Genomic DNA, 21,187 nt, shown 5'->3' on the forward strand with positions numbered 1-21,187 from the left:
TCTTTTACTTACAACAGTTTCGTGACCTTTTCCTTAATCACCCTCCTGCACCTTAGGCGTAAGTAACGGGAAGGAGGAGCAGTTGGTAGAGGTGTACCTTCAGATAAGGACCACAGTGAGAAAAACCAACCAACTGGCCAAAAAAACCCAACACATTTCAGCTTCTTTGCCCCACTAAGATTTCAGAAACCAAGAGACTAGTGGAAAAAGGGAAAAGAGGGACTATGAATAAGTTAAACGTGGAGATTTCGATAGGGATCAAGTGAGGAAAACAAGTTTGGCTGGGAAAAAAGATAATTATCTAAAGCGAATGGAATGGGAGGATTGTGGATTACCTAAAAGAGGGAAATGGAAACTGGAACCACAGTGTGTGATGCAAAGTTCCTTCGGTATTTTCTCCTCATCAAGTATTTGCTTTGGTGGCTGCTTCACCTATGGTCCTGATTCATAAAACTTCTACTTCCTCATAAGGAAATGTGATCTTTGTAAGAATAAGGCTACATAAAACAGAGCTCAGAAAAATCACATCTCAATTGGCACAAACTGGGCTCCTCAAATTAGCCAGTGCTTATTCTCAGTTTTTCCCTGCTCCACTTGCATAAATGAGGATAAATATCATCACGTCAGCTCCCAGTAGATGTAGTATGAAGAGAAGTTCGTTAAAATTGTGAAGTTCATACATACAGGTGCTATAAGTGACATAGAAAAGACCACAAAGCAAGTAATTCTGCAGCTAGTCCAGCACAGGGCATAGTATATATAAACTGGGGCTGTATACGAAGCCATGCAGGGAGGCAAAGCTCTCAACATCTGCTCCTGAAGCTAGCACCATTCTTTCTGCACACTGAATGATGCAGAGATCTTAGAGAAAGAAAGTGTGATCAAGAAATTAGAAATGACACATATGTGCAGAAAAAAAGAAATAAAGGAGAACACTCCTATCCCTCACAGACTACATTAGTTGTCGCTGGATTTCATGCAGCATGACAAGCTGCATCCAGCAAATAAGTCCTATGTTACTTTTCTGGAAATAATAATAGCCTAACTTATTCTAAACAAAACAACAACAACAAAAACAAAAAAAGCCACTGTTATAGAATTTATTTACAGGACAGCAGACAAGCTTGCATCAACTGTATTGGAAACAGGACCATTGCTGCTGAGATAATTAAAGCTTTCAAAGTCAACATGGGACTAAGAGAAATTCTAAGCAGTTTTTGTTTTAGGAAAATAATGATAGGATTGTCATATTTAAATAAAACACTCTTAAATACAGGAGTGGATGCTGGGAATGGTGTATTTGCATGTTACATTTTAAAGTATTTCCTTTAAGTATTTCATATGAAGTAGAAATCACAGCAAGAGTGGAAAACAAGTTGAAAACAAGCTCATGCATGCTCAAGTGGACTTCAGCCAGCCCCAAGGGAAGGCATTTTTGGAGATGCGGCACCTGCTTTTCCAACATGTGCAGTTTATGGCTACAAAGAGGAAATGTTGATAACTGACTGCAAGCTTGTTACTCCTGATAGGCTTTGCAGACAGCAACTGCAGGGAGGGCAGGGGATTGGGAGCATTGCCACTGAACAGCATCATTTTGGATCTTCTTGTAAAAGATTTGGCTGTAAGTTACTTGGACAAACAGAAACAGAAAGGTAAAGGGAATGGAGGATGAAATACGAAAAAAAAAAAAAGCTAGTGCTGTAAATTATTAATGATCTGTAATGCCATGTTGGGATAACTTCTGGGAGCACCATGTAATAGCATCCAGATTCAGTTTGAGAGGAAGGGGCTGTGCACAAGGATATTCAGCCAAGAGAGAACAGAACAGAATGTGTGTTTTTAATATATATATATATATATATATATCTTAATAAAAACAAGTGCCCTTATAAACACTGTAAATCATCACACTCCCCTCATTCTCCTCCTCTCCAGAATGCAATGTCCAATTGCTTTTAGACTCTCACAGCTAGGCAGCTCCTTTGCCACCTTGATCATTTCAGTCACCCTTCTCTATATAAAAGGAATGCTTATATTTTTTTAAGAGTTGAAAAAAAATACATCGGAAAAAGCCTACAAAACACTGAAACTTCCAGATCACTGCCTTAGCTTGTGTTATCTGTACCACAGAATGAAACTACTCTTTTCATCTCCCCACAGCCATGTAAGAAGGTTCTTGACTGCATGAGTAGCAATGTGCACCTCAGCTTTGAGGTCAAAGGCCTAATATATGTTTGGAAGCATTGGATCAGAAATTGTCTCAGCACAGAAGGATCAGAGGTATTTTTGTATTGTTGAACATTTTCTTCGAGTGAATAATGAGCTTCTGCATGAGAGAATAGAAAGTACATATTTCATTAAGTACAGGGGAAGCTGCCAGCTTCTGCCTGCCCCCCACCTCAGTGCTCTGTGGCTACCAGGTAATATCACCAAAAACAAACTCTCCTCTTGTAAGCCAGTTCCACATTTTACAAAGTACATTCCTGAAGTAAGTGCATAAGATTAAGGTGTTTCTCGAACCACAGAATTCTCTCTCCATACATATACTATCAGCATCCTGAAGAATTTGTCATTGAAATGCATAATTCCTAACGAGTGGCACCTTTGCGTATGAATTTATCTTCAATTCTTCTGCCAGAGAGATATGGTTTCTGTTTGCTCAGAACAGAACACCACACACAGCCTGGATACAAGCTGCTGCTTAAGATAAGCTGCCTGTAATTTCAGTATACAGAGGTATACTGCTTGCCCTAGAATAACCTGACTTTATAGCAGCTGGATGCATGCCTGTTTCTAATTGTTTGTCTTTAGACTGCTGGCTTCCTTCTAATTATTCTCTTCCTGGGATACTTAGCTCATCTACTCCTCATTCTTGTGCTAAACATTCCTTATGAAGTCTTTTTAAGCTTCCTTGCCTCCTTCTATGACTAGTATTTCCACTATGAAATAAAGTCTTTCATTATTCTAAGCCTGGCAGCCAAAAAAGCTTGTACTATCTCTTTTTCCTTCCTTCAAGTCACTAGGCATTTCAGTGACTTCTTGGCATTTGAAACCTGCAGTCCTCTCTCATCTAAATAGTTCCTAGGACATTTTACAGGATGCTTACCAGGAAAGGCTTTGTTTTTCCTGTAGTATCTCTTGTCCCCTTTGATGCCATGTGCTAGTAAATGTAGACATCTTCTTGACACTTAGATTATATCTTGTTTTTCCATAAGCACTGGCCTGTCTCTACCTTTTTGAATGTGACACTGTGAAGTAATGGTATTTGCATCCACTTCTTGGTATGGGCAAAGCCCCATACATAGAAAGGTCAAGGGACAATGGGCATTTACTGTTCATCCACACCACTATTAAAGGAACTATATATAATTGGCAAATAATTTGTGCTCTCATCTTCTTGGGCCAGGAACCTTTTGTTATGTGTCTACGCTGTAATTAGTATAATAGCACTCCTGATTTCCAGGCTGGGTCCCTAGAAGCTAACATACAATGAACACATACTATTATTAAGCGTGTGAAAAGAATCAAGCTGTTTAGTTAGCTTTTTTTTTAATTATTATTACTATTAGTCTGGTGGCTGGTTCTGCTTGTTGATACTTTAGCATCACATTCCCCTTGTCCACTATACAAACAACAAAGAAGGTATCTCAAAAGGTCAGTTACAGACAGAGAGATGAGTAGCTACCAGAATTCTTGAAGGAATCAATGCTAACAGGAATTTTGACTCATTAGTTTATTTTTCCTTTTGATGAGATAACTGCATCCCATATTTCATACCCTTTGAAACATAAAACCTTTGTGTACAAACTTTAAACAATCTCTCTGTCTTCCACAGAAAGCAAGTGTCTGCTAAAGAAATTAACTGGTCTTATTCATCCTTTAAATCTAAATTATTTATTAATTTGTACTAAAAATAGCTCATTGAGGATGCCTTTATGCTTCATGCATAATAAGGGGGAATCTGTCTCAAAAAGGTTACCATCTAATGAGTACATTTTTAAAAAACATGGGAGGGAAGCAAAACAATTATTCTGTCATGGTATATGGAGAAACTGAGACATAGAGGGATTGGATTCAGTCTAATTAGCAATCCTGCTGCTTAGGCTCATTCTATCATCTGGGGAAAAACTGGCACTTCTTCCACTGCGTCATTTCAGAACTTAAGAGAATTTGGAGCTCTTGTAACTTCTAGTGTCTGTGAGTCTCATTTCACTACTGCTAGAACTGAGAAAATGAGGCTGGAAAAGGCAAAAAATCACTTCAAGGTCAAAGACTGCTGGTAGAAGACCAACCTGACTTCATGTCCAGTATGATTCAGTGCAGCTTTTACCCCTAGTTTACATCGCGACTCAAAGCCTACGGAAGTCAACAGCCAGAGTCTTGTGAGCAACAAAGATTAAATCTTATACAAAAAATACCATGGAAAGTTACTCATTTCACGTGATTAATACAACTATAACAAATAGGATTTTTAAATAGCTTATGGTTTCAAAGATAGCACGGTAGTAGCTAACCATAAACCTTCACTATTATCATTCCAGGAATAGAGTTACTTTTAAAAACATCTGTATAAAGTGAAAAAATCTTAATGATTACGGACAGCCCCACATATATATTTATAGCTACCAAGGTACATCATCATTTTTCTTAAAAACCTCTCACTTTTTAAAATCTAAACAAATGAAAGCATAGAATGGGCAATAAAAGCCATAGTAGACTGTTGTAGAGACTTGAATAGAGTCAGATGAGGCTTCTCAGGATGTATTTCAAAGAAAAAGCTCTTCCCAACACTCACAATTTCTGCATGCTGATTACAGACTGTAGAAGCATGTATTCATATGAAAAATGAAATAACTTCATTCTATACTTTGGCTGCTAAAATCTAAAATTTAGATTTAGTAAATCTAAAAGATTTAGGTTACTATAACTCCTGCATGTTTATTAGAATTGAAGAGTGAGCTCAAAAGAAATGGCAAACTAATGATTGCATTATCAAACTGATTTAGAATAGCTGTAACTTACTTAGTTCACTCAAACTTCAAGAGGTTTTCAAAGTTTTGAGGTTTGAAAATAAACTCAAAGCAATTCCTCTGGGGAATGTTAAAATGGAATTAAACATCGTTACAGAGATTTTGACACTTTGGCCTCCAATGATCCAAATTACAGAAACAGGACTGTATACATAATGATGTAATTACATGCAGTCATGAACAGTTTAATTACTGTATGCCTGAGAAAGCTATTTTTATTTTTAAACTGAGGGCACTGCTGCAATTTTCTACTTTTTTGTGCATGTTTATATCTATAATATATTCCTAGATTACAATGTCAACATATAAGAAAAAAACATTTCTGACACAAGCATGCTTCCCTATGGACTGTACAATACTGAAAAGAATGGTTCCTAACCCCGTTTTGAGACACACTGACGCAATGCTGCTTGCTTGTTGAATAACTAAACTGTAATGTCATTTATGTTAAAGAAAAACATGCATCATTTGGTAGAGTGTTCACACAGCATTGTGCTGTGAGGTTTTGTTGGCAAAGTAGTTGCTGCAAATGTGCATTTGTAAAACACTCACTTGGACCACGCTGTTAGAGTCTGGCAATAGCAGGTTTTCCCGGAATTTGCCTGCATTTTGGTAGTCACCTTTGGTCTACAAATGAACTTGAAGATCATTTATTATTATTTATTTTTTAAAAATCTTTTCATTACTGCTTCCAGTGCACTGAGCCCAGTGAGAATTAATTACATAAAATTGCCTACTGCACATGAGACAGCAAAGAACAAACTGCATCACACTGCATAGCTGGGATGGAGCACTAAACTGGTTGTCATTTATTGTGACAAAAAGCCAGTGGGCTATATGGGTGAGAAAAAGAAAACAAAGGCAGCCTTCAACTTTCTATTAAAAAGAAAGCAGTCACATTAATGCCTTAATATGTTTGTACCCTTACTAAAAGGATACCATAAGTGTTGTTCCTCTTAAATATTTTGCAGCAGTGCAAGCTACAATTAAGTTTGCAGTATGCTTAATTCATTAATTAATTAGACAGTGATGTTTCATACAGTAAAAATAATTCCTCATTCATCTAACTGTCCAAAAATCTCTCAGAGCTATCCCTCAGTGCTATGCTAACAATTTACAACCATAGTGGGGATCCCCACCTACTTGCGCATCTACTCCTTTGGCAGTGACCAGCTCGCAACACCCATCTCTATCAGGGGGAATATACAGGCTTGACAGGGCTATCACAAGTCCTACAGCTACCAGCAGGAGGTCAAACAAAATGAGAATGCATTGGAACAGTGACAGAGAGCAGGCAGAGGACAATTTAAACTGTAACCCAATAAGAATTTCTTTTTTGTTTGATTCGAAGTTTGGCTTAGCCTCAAGCCAATTCTCATTATTAAATGAAATGGTTTCATCATTCCATACATGGGAATGTGCATTGCCAAAAGGGAAAGTGCCCAACTTCACTGACCAGTAAATTGCTCAAAGGCTTTTACCGAGGAATTATTTTTCTTGAAAACATAATTATTTTTTTTATCTTGATTAAAACAAAAAGACACCTTAGAACTCCATTGCTATTGCCACATGTTTAAATATTTGTACAAAAGTAAAGTATCTTCAAGACTGAAAGAAAGGCAAATCTGATTGCTTTGAGAAGCACCACATTAAAATTCAAAAACATTCCTCAAGCTGGAATCACTTCAGACCTGCACAGTTAAAAGTACTTTTTGTTCAACAAGAAGTCTTTTTTTTTTTTTTCCTCCACATCACCACTTCTTTACATTTCACTAATTATTTAAGCACTGCTCTGTCCACTAATTAGTTTTAAATATAATTGGAAGTGCACCAGTACCGAGAAAATACATCCTTGGGTGGAAAAACATCTCAAACTTCAAACTATAGATTTTCAAAAATAGGTTTTCAAACTATAAGAGGAGGATGTCAGCAATAAGGCCAGTGATAGAATTTATCCTCACCACACACACGATTCGCACAAGTTCTCTTTCAGCATTCTATTGGGTGGTTTCAACTCATTCACTGGAGATACTGCAGGACATGCTGGAATAACTAGTGGTACATTACACGGAAATGCAGATGATAACTTGTGTCAGCTCTTCTGGGGTCTGCCTTTAAAACATATTTTAAGACAACACTAATTGCAGAGAAAACCCTATTTGCCTTAGATTTTTTTTTTCCAAGGGTTCAGCTGTTTATCTCCCTGCAGATCCAAACATTTACTGTACTCTGAGAGTTCACTGTACTCTAGCAATTAAATTAATGGCTGCAGCAACAGCAAGAAATCCTTTAAACCCCTGTGGGCTTGTTCCTTTGATTAGACTAGATCAGTGAAGCTACAGCTATTTGCAGGCAGATTATATGGGCTAGGTTTTTATTGCCATTTGCACTAGAGATTGAAAGGTCATGTTTGTTGACATCTTACCAAAACCCATCTGTGAAAGTTTACTTTAAAAGTTATTCTTTGGGAATATTTTTAATATTTAAAGAGTACCATATGGAACTAAGAATAAGAAATGACCCAGCCACACCAATAGAAAGCAGAGTTCTCCAGTCCACATACGTACTTCCTCCTTTCTAGAAGAAAACTTTGAAGAAATGACAAAACATAGGAACTATTAATGTTAGTCTTTGGGGGTGAATCATAAGGTAGATCATGATCTGCTTTTCTCTCTGATTTTGTTTTGGCTAAAGAATGGATTCAGCATACATTCATATTTCCTGTTCAACTGTGCCATGCTATTTTTAAATGGATATACTCTTTCCCAGTAACGAAGAACAATGTCGTAGTTAGTAAAAAGCATCTCAGAACATCTTAAAAACACTAACGTTTTTATGTTATTAGAGATATCAAATGACAAACATTCTGGTATCAGAAAATATCTGCATAGCCTTGTGAGAACAGCACTGCAATTCCTGATTTCCTGAGACAGCGATAAAACAGCATGAAAATTACTGGTGAAGCTGGGAAGTGAATCTAGCCTTCTGAAGACCTTATCAATGAGACCTTACAATGAGACCACCACTTTCTCAGATTATTTCCTTCTCTGCAGTAATCCAACAGTTGTGCTTTGAATGGTAATAATGCTTTAAACACTTCCACAACAGCAAGATGACAACAGAAGCTAAACAACAATCTATATAAAAAAGTGAGCTCCTCATATTTCCACTGTAGGGAAAAAGCAGCAAACTAATGGTGTTTTGACACAAAATGTGTTACATTCCACACAATTAACCAAACCAACACTTTCCCCAATACCTATTAGTTCCATAAGCAATACAATTCAGAGACCAACTGAGCATTAGTGCTCAAACTGCTGTCCTGTGTGTGCTTTAATTTCAATACTAAAGCCAATAATACTCTTTAAAAATGACATGGACTAAATTCAAAGTGCTGTGTATTTTGATACCCGATTATGTATAACACCACAATATTTATTTTTATCATTTCATCAAAATAAGTATTGTAAAATAAGGGAATTCAATCCTCCAAGTAAGATAACCAGAATTTGTGGAGATTTTTTTTTGGTGCTTGTTTATTTTAAGAAATGTGGTACATTTTAAGATGTTGCCTGAGTACCCCATACTCGTTTGTTATTTCATGTCTAAACATGTAAAAAGAAAAACACTAATTGTGTACGTTTTGAAGCAAAATATTTGGCACTTTGTGACGCGCCAGTTTCACAGCAACTGAATCTACTCCTACTGCTCTGCACTAGTAGGACTCTTTCAAGAAAACAACCTTAAATGAAACTCTAGAAGTCTGAAAATTAAACACTGGTCTAAGAAGACCACTGTATCAAAATGTAATTGGAAATAGCTCTTGAAAAATTCCTTTTTTCTGACACACGTACTCTGCTGCTTAAAGAAAACTGAGGGAAAAAAAAATGTTAGTGAATTCCTTTAAGAATGGAAACCAACACCACACACCTTCCCAACAGTCACAAAGATAAAAAAAAAAAAAATTGCCTGAAATATCTTTCAAAACCTCCAATACCAAAATTTCCAGACTCTTCCCTACCTACGGCTATATCAGGACACTTTGTGAATGTGTGACAACTGTAACCCATGAAATTTATAATAAATATTACGGAAAATTAAAATGTGAAGATATTAACATTAATTTAATAATTTGTTCTTGTGTTTTTAATTAAAAAAAAAAAAAAAAAAGGCAATGGCCTGTAAAGAAACTGCAAAGAGGATCAGAGGATGTGTCACCTTCCTGAGAGCAGGAATCAATCAGGGACCACCAGCTGTTCCATATTGTCTTGCCTCCCTAAATAAACACTGTGAACGGGCAGTGCTGAGCTTCAGGGACTAACTCCCAGACTGAATTTGGCACTAGTCCCTCATGCAGGCACAACCCACATACCCTTATTTCCACATGGATAATAGGGAACACAAGGTCTTCGAGGAACAGAATTGAGCTCATAATAGTGATCAGTTATTTTCAACTTCTAGAAACTACATTTTCTTAAAATCAAGCGTTAGTACTTCACAGCCTGTACTTGATATTTTTCAATTATTTATGTGGCATTACAGAAATGCGTTCTAACTGAAAGCAGAACACAACAAATCTGACTTTTCTTACTTCACATAAGCATTTTTCAATTTCAAAAACTACAGAAGCTATTATGCAGTTTGTATTCCTGTAGTTTTTCAGTTCAATATCTGTGCAGGAATCCACCGACAGCGGGCATGCAAGCAAAGCACCAGGCAGTGAGAAACCTAGGTTGTGACTTATCTCCTGATACCTTCACTCCTTCATTTCTTCACACCCTGCAGCATGGCCTCAGTGTGATCACACATTTGTTAAAGGGTCTTAGGGAAGGTGTTATTATGTTGTATTTTTTGTTGTTAGTGCCAGTGTATCTCCTGGACTTATATTTTCTACTTTTTAGCTGTGTGCTCTATCTGAGAGGGCAGAGAAAGCAAGAAACCTACTGGGTAAAGCCTCTTAACTCAGAGTGACTGCAGACACATGGACCGATAACTTCAGTTTACAAAACATAAATATGATACATGCACAAAGTAACTGACACATAGTAGAAGAGGAAAAATATGTTCTAGAAATCACGTGTGCTCCAGAAACGAAGCATTACATAACATCAACATCACACGGATGTGCTGTCTGGGAGCTCACCCTAGCCCTCTCTCCAAGTTTCTACACTGACCAAGTTTTAATCCTTGCCAGTTGCTCTTTTTTGCTTCACTTTGGAGTGCAAGATTTTATCTCACACTGAAAAGGAAGTTCTTACACCTAGGAAAGCCTATTTGCTATTGCTTTGCTCTGACACAGCTTCCTAGAAAATTCATCAGAAGAATGACACCTACCAGACGTTGCTTCTCTGCAGGCAGCCTCTGCAATTGCCTAGTAAATGTTTCTCTTATTTCTAGGTTGCTTTTCTTTTTTTTTTTTTTTTTCCCATAGAACCTTTTCTCTTGTTTTTATGGTTTTAAAAGACACTTCAGATTACCTGCAAAAGGTAACACCATGCATATTAAAATATTTAGGTGCCTAGTACGTAAAATTGTTGAATCCTGTGCTATCATTAGCCTGGAAGGCACATTTTTGTACTGTTTTCTATCCTAGCCAATCTCGAGCTTAACTTTCTCATGCTACTCATCCTAGAAGACCTTTTGGGGTTTATTATCAACAATTAAGAGCTCTCTTTTCAAAGGAAAGATGAACAGCATTTCAGTTCCATATTCTTCCTGCTTAAGGATACCAGAAAATTACAGTACAGTTTACACAAGACTGATATTTTAATATACTAGCATATAGACAGATGGGAATGAGGAAATAGTCTGGAAAAATTGTAGTTAACTGATCAACAAACAGCCTAAAAATTCAGGTTACTAATTTGTCCTGTTTGAACTGGCTCGCTTTGTGAACGACTGCAGTATCAGCTAAAGAAATGCTGCTGTAAGAGGACATGGATGCACGTTCTTTAACTCTTGTCTGATTAGAGTTTATTGTTTTAATCTATAATCTGATTGTGCTAAGCAGGGCTTGTTTTCCAGATCCTTCATCACAATTGAACAGTAACAAGCTTAGCACCTAGGATAACGGCCTATGGACCTAATACATAATGAAATAATTTCCAAAGGGAAGCACTACCACCTCAGCAGGTCTGAGACTGTCACTGCTCAAACCGCAGATATTTCCATTTCCCCCAGCAGCTCTACAAATCCTTTGAAAGGTGCCAGGAAGCCACACAACACTGATCAAGTTGTGCACCCAGGACGGTCTGTTTGCTTTGTCCTGGCTGAACAACTGAGGAGCAGGCAATAGATCGCTCGCCAAGTGAGTAACAAGGAGAAGGGATCAATCTCAGCATTAAAAAAATTCAGGAAGCGTGCGAAGGAGGATGCACTGAGCAGCTAGCAATAAGCTGTCCTGAGCCACAAGTCACAGCTTGATAAAACTTCAGAACCAGCTAGTGGAGGAAGCATTTTTCACCGTTATTGTCACCAAACCAGACAGTGTAAGTGTGACCAGCATGCCCTCACCCAGTACCGCATGTGGCCTCACAAGGCACAGCAGCTTTCCCAGGGAAAGGCTGCAGACATGTCCTGCGCTGAAGAAAAACCATCACACTTTCCTTGCTTTGCAGCATATAGCAACAGGATGTCTGTATGACACCCGCAATGAAGAGACATTTTAAAAAGGAGATTCTTGAAAATACAAAGATTAAAGTACAACCCTACTGCTGACTGTATTTATTTCCAGTCCATGGATACCGCTTTGAGAATATTCTTTTCATACCATCTTTTCTGTTCAATTTCAATGAGGTATCATTACCAGCATGTTAAAGAGTTCATTCATTAGAATTAGAAACTTTCTTATAATGATGTTTTTTTTCCCTATAATAGCCTTTTTTAATCCCTAGCGGCATTTTGTATATGTATACGTCTTCTCCACTGTAGAGGCATTATACTGAAACACAGCACATATTTTTCTTCCAATATTGGCAATTGATGGATTTCAAGTGCATTGATTCTCCCCTACTGACTAAACTCTCCGTGATATTCATTCCACATAGAGAATCATCACATTTCATGTACTCCTTCAAACATATTACAAAATTTGGAGATTTTTTTTTTTTTAAAGCCTTTGTACATTTTGGATTAATATAACGTCCCAAAATCCCCAAAGACATTAGTGTTCAAATGAATAGGAATAGCTTTTTGATCTTAAAATTGCTGCAATTATCGTATCTCATAAATTGCAGGAAAATTAAGTGGTTTGAATAAAAGTATTTGCTTCAAAAAGGAAAAAAAAAAAAAAGAGGCATGTAACATCTGTCTCAGTGAATGCTGCAGTCAACGAGAGAAAGGGGATCTTTTTTCCTTAGTGTTATTCTATGTAGATCAAGTGTCATGAAGAATAGTTGGACATTCTAAAAACCTCAATCAACATTCTTGCATTTTAAAGAAAAGTCGATAAACCAGGATTATTAATTCTAATCTGTTATCATATGCCAAATAATAATAATAAAAAAATAAGCTGTCTGGAAGCAAAATACTTGTTGGAATTGAAGATCTCAGGAAGGAGATAGTTCGGCCTTAATTTCCCAGACATCAGTGACTCTTGAGAATTTAAAAACTGCTTATTAAATCATCTAATGGAATTGCTCCACAAGTGCAGAACTCTTTTCCTATTACGTCTCAGTGGTGTTTTTAACCCTTAAATTTGAAACCTACAAAGCAGGCATCTTAGACTCAAACTTTTTGGATATTGAAGATTTCTGATTATTCTTTTTCTTACTCCTCATTATATCTTATTTTTAAACATCATACATTTTGATAAAACTTGTTTGTATTTATAACTTCCTAGCAGTCCATCATGTTCTGTCAGGAGGTTGTAATACACACCTCACTTCAAAGAACTACTTCATTTTCTTCTTAGAGCACGTGGCATTCACTTTTACATTCTTCATGACAGTATTTAAGACAATTAAGTGTCTAAAATTGAAAAGCATTCTCCTCTGAAATGACTGCTGAGGTGGAAGAAGTTACACTGTGTAGATTGAGTCAATATGCCCGGTAATCTCAATGTACAGCAAATGTAGATTGTTGTTGGCTTGGTATCACTGCACTATGCAATTCCAAAACCATAATTAGTTGATAAAATCACATGACAAGTTTGTTTATTCACCATCTGTCATTACCTCTAGGTGGTCACCTTCTTCCAGGAGAACATCATTGCCTGTATTTTTGCTTTCCCAGATGTTATGGTGATTTTTCCTACCTGTATCCTATCCATCAAAGCCATGTAACAACCTGCTGGAAGCATACACAGCAATGTTGGACAAATTTACCAAAAAGCCTTCTCCTCTCTGCTGGGAAGCAACAACAGATTTAGCACAATTCAGCTTAACGATACTCAAACATGCTCCTCCAGCTGGAAGGCTGAAAGATGCACTCTGAGCATTATGAATTGGTTAGGAAGACAGAAGGCAATTTCAAGATTCTAATTCCTAGAATTCTCCTGTACTAAAGACAAACCGCCCTTCCATCATGTAGAAAATGCATTTCTTTTACATGACTGGGCTTCAGGAAAGATAATGGAGAATATGGCTGTTGTGTGGGAAAAGAAACCTCTAGTTTTCCCCTATCACTCCAAAAGAACAGATGTATAGGATTTCTTTTTTGTTTTTTCTTCCCGTCCTGTATCTACAGGAGCACATGGAGAAACGTTCTTATAGTCTCTCCAGAACAGATGTAACAGCAGTGAGAATGAAGACAGACATTTATGGAAATGAATGCTAAAAGGGAAGGATTTGAATAGAAATTCAGACCAGATGAATGGCTGGAGAAGTCTGTCAGCAAAAGAGAGTGGTAAAAACATTCCCGTGAAAATGGAAAGTTTACTGAAAGGAAAATCAGCTGGAACAAAAAAAAGATATACTAATATACTGTTTACAAACAAAACAAAGTATTTCTTATTTTTCAGAAATAATTGTTTTAATAGCTGTCTGTAGCTATTTGCTAAATTTGAAATTATATTTCTGATAATACTTTAAATGCCATTATATGCTTAAGAACATAACAAACCTTTACGATAGAATAGAAATAAATGTTTAGAAAACAATGCCTAATGAAAAATTTAAACTTCCGTTTATTTCTTTTCATTCTGTTCTCAACAGGAAACAAATGGAATTAAATATATATAGGAAAATAGTGTTTCTAGTCAACTACATGAAGCTGCTCTGGATGGTTATGATTGTTAAGACCAACATTCAATATTACTTTCAAAAATGTCACCAGAATTTTGCTATTATCTTAGCTTCTGAATTTTTCAGTCAGCAAGATTTCTCTATCCAGGTCCTTCTTCATGTCCCATATCTCCTGGCTTTTTGGTCTTAACTTATCACGTGACTACAGAGTGATTACAGAGGGTAAGCAGAACTAGCAAAAATAAGCAAGCAAGGGGTCACCATTACTCCAGATGACGGGCAACCAAATGTTCTCATGTATATTCACTCAAACTTGTAATTAAACATACTGAACAAAAAAGATTATTAAAAAAATGCATATTTTACTTTGTGACAACAGTATTTGTTGTTTATGTTAAAAAATGGAAGGCAAGCATCGATTTGATTTGCAAAACTGTGATTTCTAATCAACTAGTTAGCTGTGGTTTTGTTTTTAAGAGGGTATAAAAGAGCTAGTTTGAATTCAGTGTTTCACTTGCAAATTTCGACATGAAGGGAAGGATTAGGCATACGACTTTCGAACACCAGTTCAATATATCAAAGGTAACTTGTATCACAGGAAGCATTCTGGCACATCAAAGGGAAATAAAAAGTTACAGCCATCTTGTAATATTTATCAACTTAATCGGATGTAGTTGACACATAGGTATCTCTTGCACTAGTTGGAAGCCTTCATAATCCATCCACTTCTTGCTTAACATTCAGCAATGCAAAAAGGTGAGTGAATGCAATTCAGCATCCCAGGCACACCAGTCCTGGACAACTTCTGCACTACTGATGCACTGTCCCAACACACACCCTTCTAATCGTCTCTGTTAGCTTCTTTCATGCAACTCACCAAATGATTGCAATTTAACATATCTTCATTTAAAAATCATAAGCTAGACAAAACAATACACAGTCCACCAGATTCTTACAGCATCACCGTGCCACACAAATTACTTGCTAAACATATGCCTTGAAAGAAACACTTCTCAATTTATTCCTTGGTGATACTACTGTGAGAGAGCTGGACAGAAAAGCAGCATAAAAGTCAGTTGAGAGGTGACTCTGGGGTTGTCATGGCAATTTGCCTGTGAGTGTTCTTCTGTGTGTACTGGGTGTCAGGAAATTCTGTATTGAGCAAAACCAGCAGATGGGGAGGTTTAGGCTATTATAGGTTAAAGAAGCTTGGAGAAAAAGCCTGCAGCCCACAGTCAAATTATGCAAGGCAGTTTGGCGCTAGTAATATATTTTTTAAATTCTATATGCGTCTTACACCTGTGAACAATTGATGTATAAAGTCAAGAGAACCATATCACCCTCATTCAACCAGAGCACCCAGGGATGACTTCTGCCTCCAACTGTGTGGCACATGCTGAGAAACCACCAATACGTTGTAAGTGATCACATCAGGCATGGGTAACACAGCCATCAGTCTCTAGTACTAACATAAGAAAACTAGAACTGAAAAATAATTAAAACCTACTACTTTTAGTTGCTCATACGTGTAAAGATTCCCTTCCTGACTTACTGAATCCCTTGTTTCCACCATTCAAAACGGACCTGTTCTGTGTCACAATTCTGATTTGAAATGTATTTATATATCACCTCTGAGTTTGGATGCATAAACACTGCCTTGCAACGTACAAGTTTTCTTATACTATATCCCCACTCCAAATAATACAGACTTTTAGAAGAACATTTAGTAGAAAATTCCCACACAAACTGAAAAAATGGCCTTCTGACAAGGACTGGGGGCTTCCTCAACAACTTTCTGGCAATCTGCTATTTCTAAGCAAACCTGTGCAATTTTATTTTATTGACAAACTTGCTTTCTGTTTAAAAAAGGAGCTGTATTAAAATGGAAACATCTTGCAGGAACAGGTTGGCTTGAATAATATCCCAATGAATTCTTACTTTACTATATACTTTACACTCCTCAGATGTATCATTTTGGATCTTTTTATTTCAGTCCCTCCAAAAACTAAACTATATCACAGTTGAATAACATTGATACTTCATAAGAAATATGAACTTCATCACCAGGAGATACTTTCATACCACAAGTTAGAGTTCCTGTGGCAGAAATTTTAGATGTGGGCTTTTCTTTCTGATTTACTTCCAACTAACTTGTTGCTGTTCTTTTCCTTAGATAATGAGGAGAATTTACTATAGCATGGTATTTCTGTTTTTCCCTGAACTACGTTAACAGCATTTTACACCAAAATTATCACATTATGAAGATATTCTCTCTTTTATAGATCAATATGTCTGCTTGCTGTAAGCAAGAAGTGTCACCAAAGACCCGATGGCTCAGAGTAAGTACAACGAATACTCTGAATAATACTAGTGTGTACTTTTCTGTCTGTATGTACATGTGTGTGCACACATGCACGTAGACACATTTTTTCATGTCAAAATTATTTCAACTATTATATCAAGGTTTTGTTTGTTTGTTTAGAACTTATCCAACAATTGGAAAAAAACATATTGAAGGAACAGTTCTGAAATACACTACAGAACATGCCGGAGTGAACACGCTGCTATCAACAGTGATACTGAAAAACCTGCGTTGCATAGTACGTAGCTGAAAGGACTCTACATCAGGGAAAACAGAAGATGCATCACAAATAAAATTTCCACATGTCTGCCAGAAGAATGTAAACACACAACAGTGACCATGAAATGAGTACAGTTTTCTTTCTTGTGTTTCACTCCTCCATTCACATCGCAAAACTTGCAGCTCCTTTCGCGATGCTCCTGCTTGAGATCGCATTTTAACACATGCCTTTCGGATCCCACTAAGTGGTATAACATGTCCTTTTCAGATCTATGCTCTCTGGAACACAATGTTTCCAGTCTAATTACAAAATTCATAGGAAATCCTGATACCACCTAGGGCAGTAAATTCCTGGCTAATAAAAATGGCTTCTCTATTTATTTTCAGGGAGTGAGAGTCAATAATTAAAGCCTGGAGCTTACCCACTTCTCTGAGCAGCTGTAATAACCAAAGGAGAGCTCATTTTGTTGGAAGCAGCCTGGTGAGATAGGCGTTTTAACAATAGGCAGAAAAAAAAGAAGTAGGTACAGTAGTCCTATTTTCAGCTTTTAATTCATATTTCTCTTGTGCAAAGGTCAAGCACGGGCAGCAGCACACAACTCTTTAACGAACAAAGCCTTCCGTGCTTTCTCGGCTTTCTTCTTACAGCTAAATCTCCCTACTTTTAACTCAATCAAATCTAAAACATTTTGATGCTGTGTTCCAAAAGTTTCTCTCTCAATTTCTTCCCCAAACTTGCCAATCCCACAGATATCAATTACATTTAATTACTTACACCATACGAAAGCTGTCTTGTAAGTATTATTAAAGAGAAGTACATTTCACCCTCAGACTAAACACAAACAGTTCACTCTGCAGTACCACATTCAGTAGCATACTTCCAGTTAAAAGCCTAAATAATTCACTTTCAAAATGGAGACATTTTTTTGTTAATGGATAGTGAACATCTTATAATTTTCAGTTTGCATTAAAACACAAGATCTCCCAATAAAATCAAAACAAATCATAATATTGTTAGCAGTAAGTTGGTATAGATGCTCTGATGCTTTCTTATCCAACATTTATTAGAGTGCAGCTTCTCAAATAAACACATTTTTGCAAGAGCTCTGTGGAACTTGTTGAAAATGCATTTACTGTTATCACAGAAAGACCTGTTTGGACATAGATCATGTCATGGTTAAGTTCACAGGTCTATATTTTTTACAAAGATAATTCAACTCCAGTAACAAACAGACATGTGCCAGAAAATACATTTTTGCTGGTAAAAAACAAGGATTTATGGCTGCAGATATTCTCAATATAATTCCCATTTTATGGCACATTTTTGAGAAAATTAAGCCTTAATACGTGAGAAAGCAAACCTCTTGCACTTTCAGTTGCAAGGACACTAGCAACATTTCTATTTTATGAATGATAAACAGAGAAGAAAGGTTCATATGCTAATTGCTACTTTAAAATAACACTGATTTATATATTAATGTAAAAACGATCAAAAAAAGATATGAGGATTAAGGTCATAAAAGAGTTTAAGATTCTCTGTAGATTGCATAAAGGGGATTCCAGTTAGACATTAAAAATCTGTTTGCCATAGAGAATACTGAGTTGTTTAGACTAGCATGATTTTGGCTCTACGTTTTGTAATTCCTTTCCAAGCAAACAACAAAGAAAATATTCTCAAAAACAGCACATTAAGGACCTAAAAATGGAGCTACATGTCTTCTGAGTATATTTATTACTGTATCTAAAACTGAGGACTTGGGTTTGTACTTCTGTTTTCTTTGGAACAGAGATTCCTAAATTGTGTAGTGCAATAAATCCCTATAAAATCTGATTTGTTTCCTCATGTTCTTCCCTAAAACATAACAGTGTTTAAATAGAAGTATATGAGAGATTAAATAGTACTATATGGGAGAAATATTTTAGTTTTTTTGTTTGTTACCAACAAAGGTGCTGATGGGTTAATTTTGTAGTTAATAAACAATACGTAGAGAATGAAATCACATTTTTGAATGAGGAAAGGAAAGAATGGAAGGAAGAAGGACTAATCAGCATGTAAATAAAACATTAAAATTGTAATTGTTAACTCTGAACATATTGTTATGCCCAAGTTATAAGTCTTGGAAAAAAAGAAATTTGTGGAAAAAAAAAATGCCGACATAACAATAAGGCCATTCCAATCACAACACCATAATTATGTTTTTTGATTGCCGACTGGTTGTAAGAATTAGCATCCAGAACAAAAATGTAATTTTGAGCTAGAAAATGTCAGTCAGTATTCCTGGATTATAGAAAACTCATACAACACACTATTATCTATACAGCCTCAGCCAAAAGATGTCAGGGAATCAATCCATATAACATTCCAGCTTAATAAAATCTGCATACAAAATTTATGAACACAGTAATATTCCTTTATTTAACAAGTTATTAATGGTCAATTTAATGAATATCTACAGTTGAAGTGCTTTGGTCCTGCATGATATTTTAATTATCTTTAGCAATATATTTAAATACATTTCATTTTATGGCCATCAGCTCCTTACAGATAAGACAGCCTTTACATTCTCATGGAGACATTTGAGTTAGCTACTAATTCTGTATGCTTTTATTGATTTCCTTAAAATTTACTACATCAGGAGCAGAACTACATGTGCCATTACAACAGTATTTGCTTTAAAGCTGAAACTAGACTAAAAAGGTGTTTATGAGAAGTATTACAAGCACAGTCTTTCTAATATTTCTTTATGATTATAATGCACGGCTCTACAGTACTGACAATTCAACATTTTCTTAAGACTAAAAAAAATAATAAAAGGTTGAATCCAAGCTCTAGTATCATCAAAATGAAGCGGTCATGCCATATTTACATCAAAACAATGAATTTGCTTAAATCTTTCTTATTCTATTTTAATGAAGGCATTACTCAAAAGTTCATTTTGAATCAAACAGTAATGGAAATAGTCACGTAATATCTGAACCTTCTGCTTGGATACACGGTATGGCAGTAAGGCAAACTAAGGAAAGCAAGTTGTAGGAGATAGGAAAACAGCACCTTTTAGATTAAAGTAAATTATTGTTCAGTTGAATTCACTGTGAAAGACCTGAGAGTCCCTGCAGGAAAGCAGAGAAGACTGACACCTCAAGATGGGTTGAATCTACAAAACAAGGACACGACAAATTCAAGTTCCAGAGAAGACTGGACCCAGCTAAAGACAGGATGCTCATACATAAAAAAACCAAGTTCAAAATACTGAAACATAACAGCCTTCAGGACATGGGTTCATTGAATTCACCATCTGCAAGTGGCATCAAGATATACTGCGTTCTGTCATTTGCTTTTTAAACAGACATATCTAGATTGCCTTTTTGCTACAAGAGCTGTTCTGAAACAGTAGCAATCTGAAACCAAAAAATGTGATCAGTGGTAGATAAATGACAAATCTCTTTCTAATCAAGTTGGCTTACTAACCTTAAAAAGGGCCTTTCACCCATAAATAGATTTTTCTGAGAAACATACACTGTAGCGGGAAATACATGTTCTACTCATAAGCATATATAAACTTAAAAACCTTCTAAATTCTAGAGCTGCTAAGAACTAAGGCACAAAGTACATGCTGAATATGCCTGACTAACAAAATCCTCAAAAAAATGATCAGACGCTATATCCATTCTGCTGTTTTTGAGGTAAGCATGTCATCATGAGGATAAGGCTATTCTTTGTGCTTCCTGTGTCAATCTCATACACGTAAAGCCAAAGAAAGAGAAAACAACTAAGGCAAAGAGAAATAAAGGACATCTGGTAAAACACTGGGGCACAATTTGTTTTGTCTACAGGAAATGCAAAGACATATGAAAAACCTGAGTCACTTGCACTTGAAAGGATAAAAGACTAAACCTAAATCTCATGCCTGTTTGCCATATCACCACACAGTTTCTCTTATCATTCAGTTTGAGCTAAATATAAATCTTTGTACCTTTACAGAATTCAGATCTGCTACTGTAACTCTAATGGCCCAGAAAGCTATTTCTACTTCAATATATGTTGTGAATACAGGTAATTATAATTCATTAAAATTCATTTTAATCCATTTCAATTTTCCGCATCTCATCAAGCAAGATAACATATGTACAAGCTATTGGACTACAGCAACAAACTATCCTGAGAATGAAATCAGCTAAATTATAAAACAGCATTTGTTTTATTTCTGAGAATCTGCAGCAGTAATACATGTGCTTGATAATACTATGATTATATGAATATACGAATCACCCCTTAGAACAGAAGTTTACATTCTGCATTTAGGCTAGTGAGAGTAGAGGATGAAATTGCAGTTACAATGCACACAGTCTGAATTGCAGTTTTCTTTTGCTCCCATCAAAAATGTCACCCAGAA

At 36.3% G+C, this 21,187-nt stretch overlaps 1 protein-coding gene and 1 long non-coding RNA gene across 14 annotated transcripts in view; one reads left to right on the forward strand and one right to left on the reverse strand.

The window, feature by feature from the left end:
• Positions 1-21,187, reverse strand: part of FHIT (fragile histidine triad) — a 512,804-nt gene that overhangs the window by 342,292 nt on the left and 149,325 nt on the right. The window lies entirely within an intron of this gene.
• Positions 15,341-16,917, forward strand: LOC121106601. The gene is made up of 3 exons (XR_005839196.1): positions 15,341-15,629; positions 16,495-16,551; positions 16,695-16,917. It is a non-coding gene; the product is annotated as an uncharacterized LOC121106601 (long non-coding RNA).

This window comes from Gallus gallus, chromosome 12 (assembly GCF_016699485.2).
Source record: "Gallus gallus isolate bGalGal1 chromosome 12, bGalGal1.mat.broiler.GRCg7b, whole genome shotgun sequence".
Taxonomy (NCBI): domain Eukaryota; kingdom Metazoa; phylum Chordata; class Aves; order Galliformes; family Phasianidae; genus Gallus; species Gallus gallus.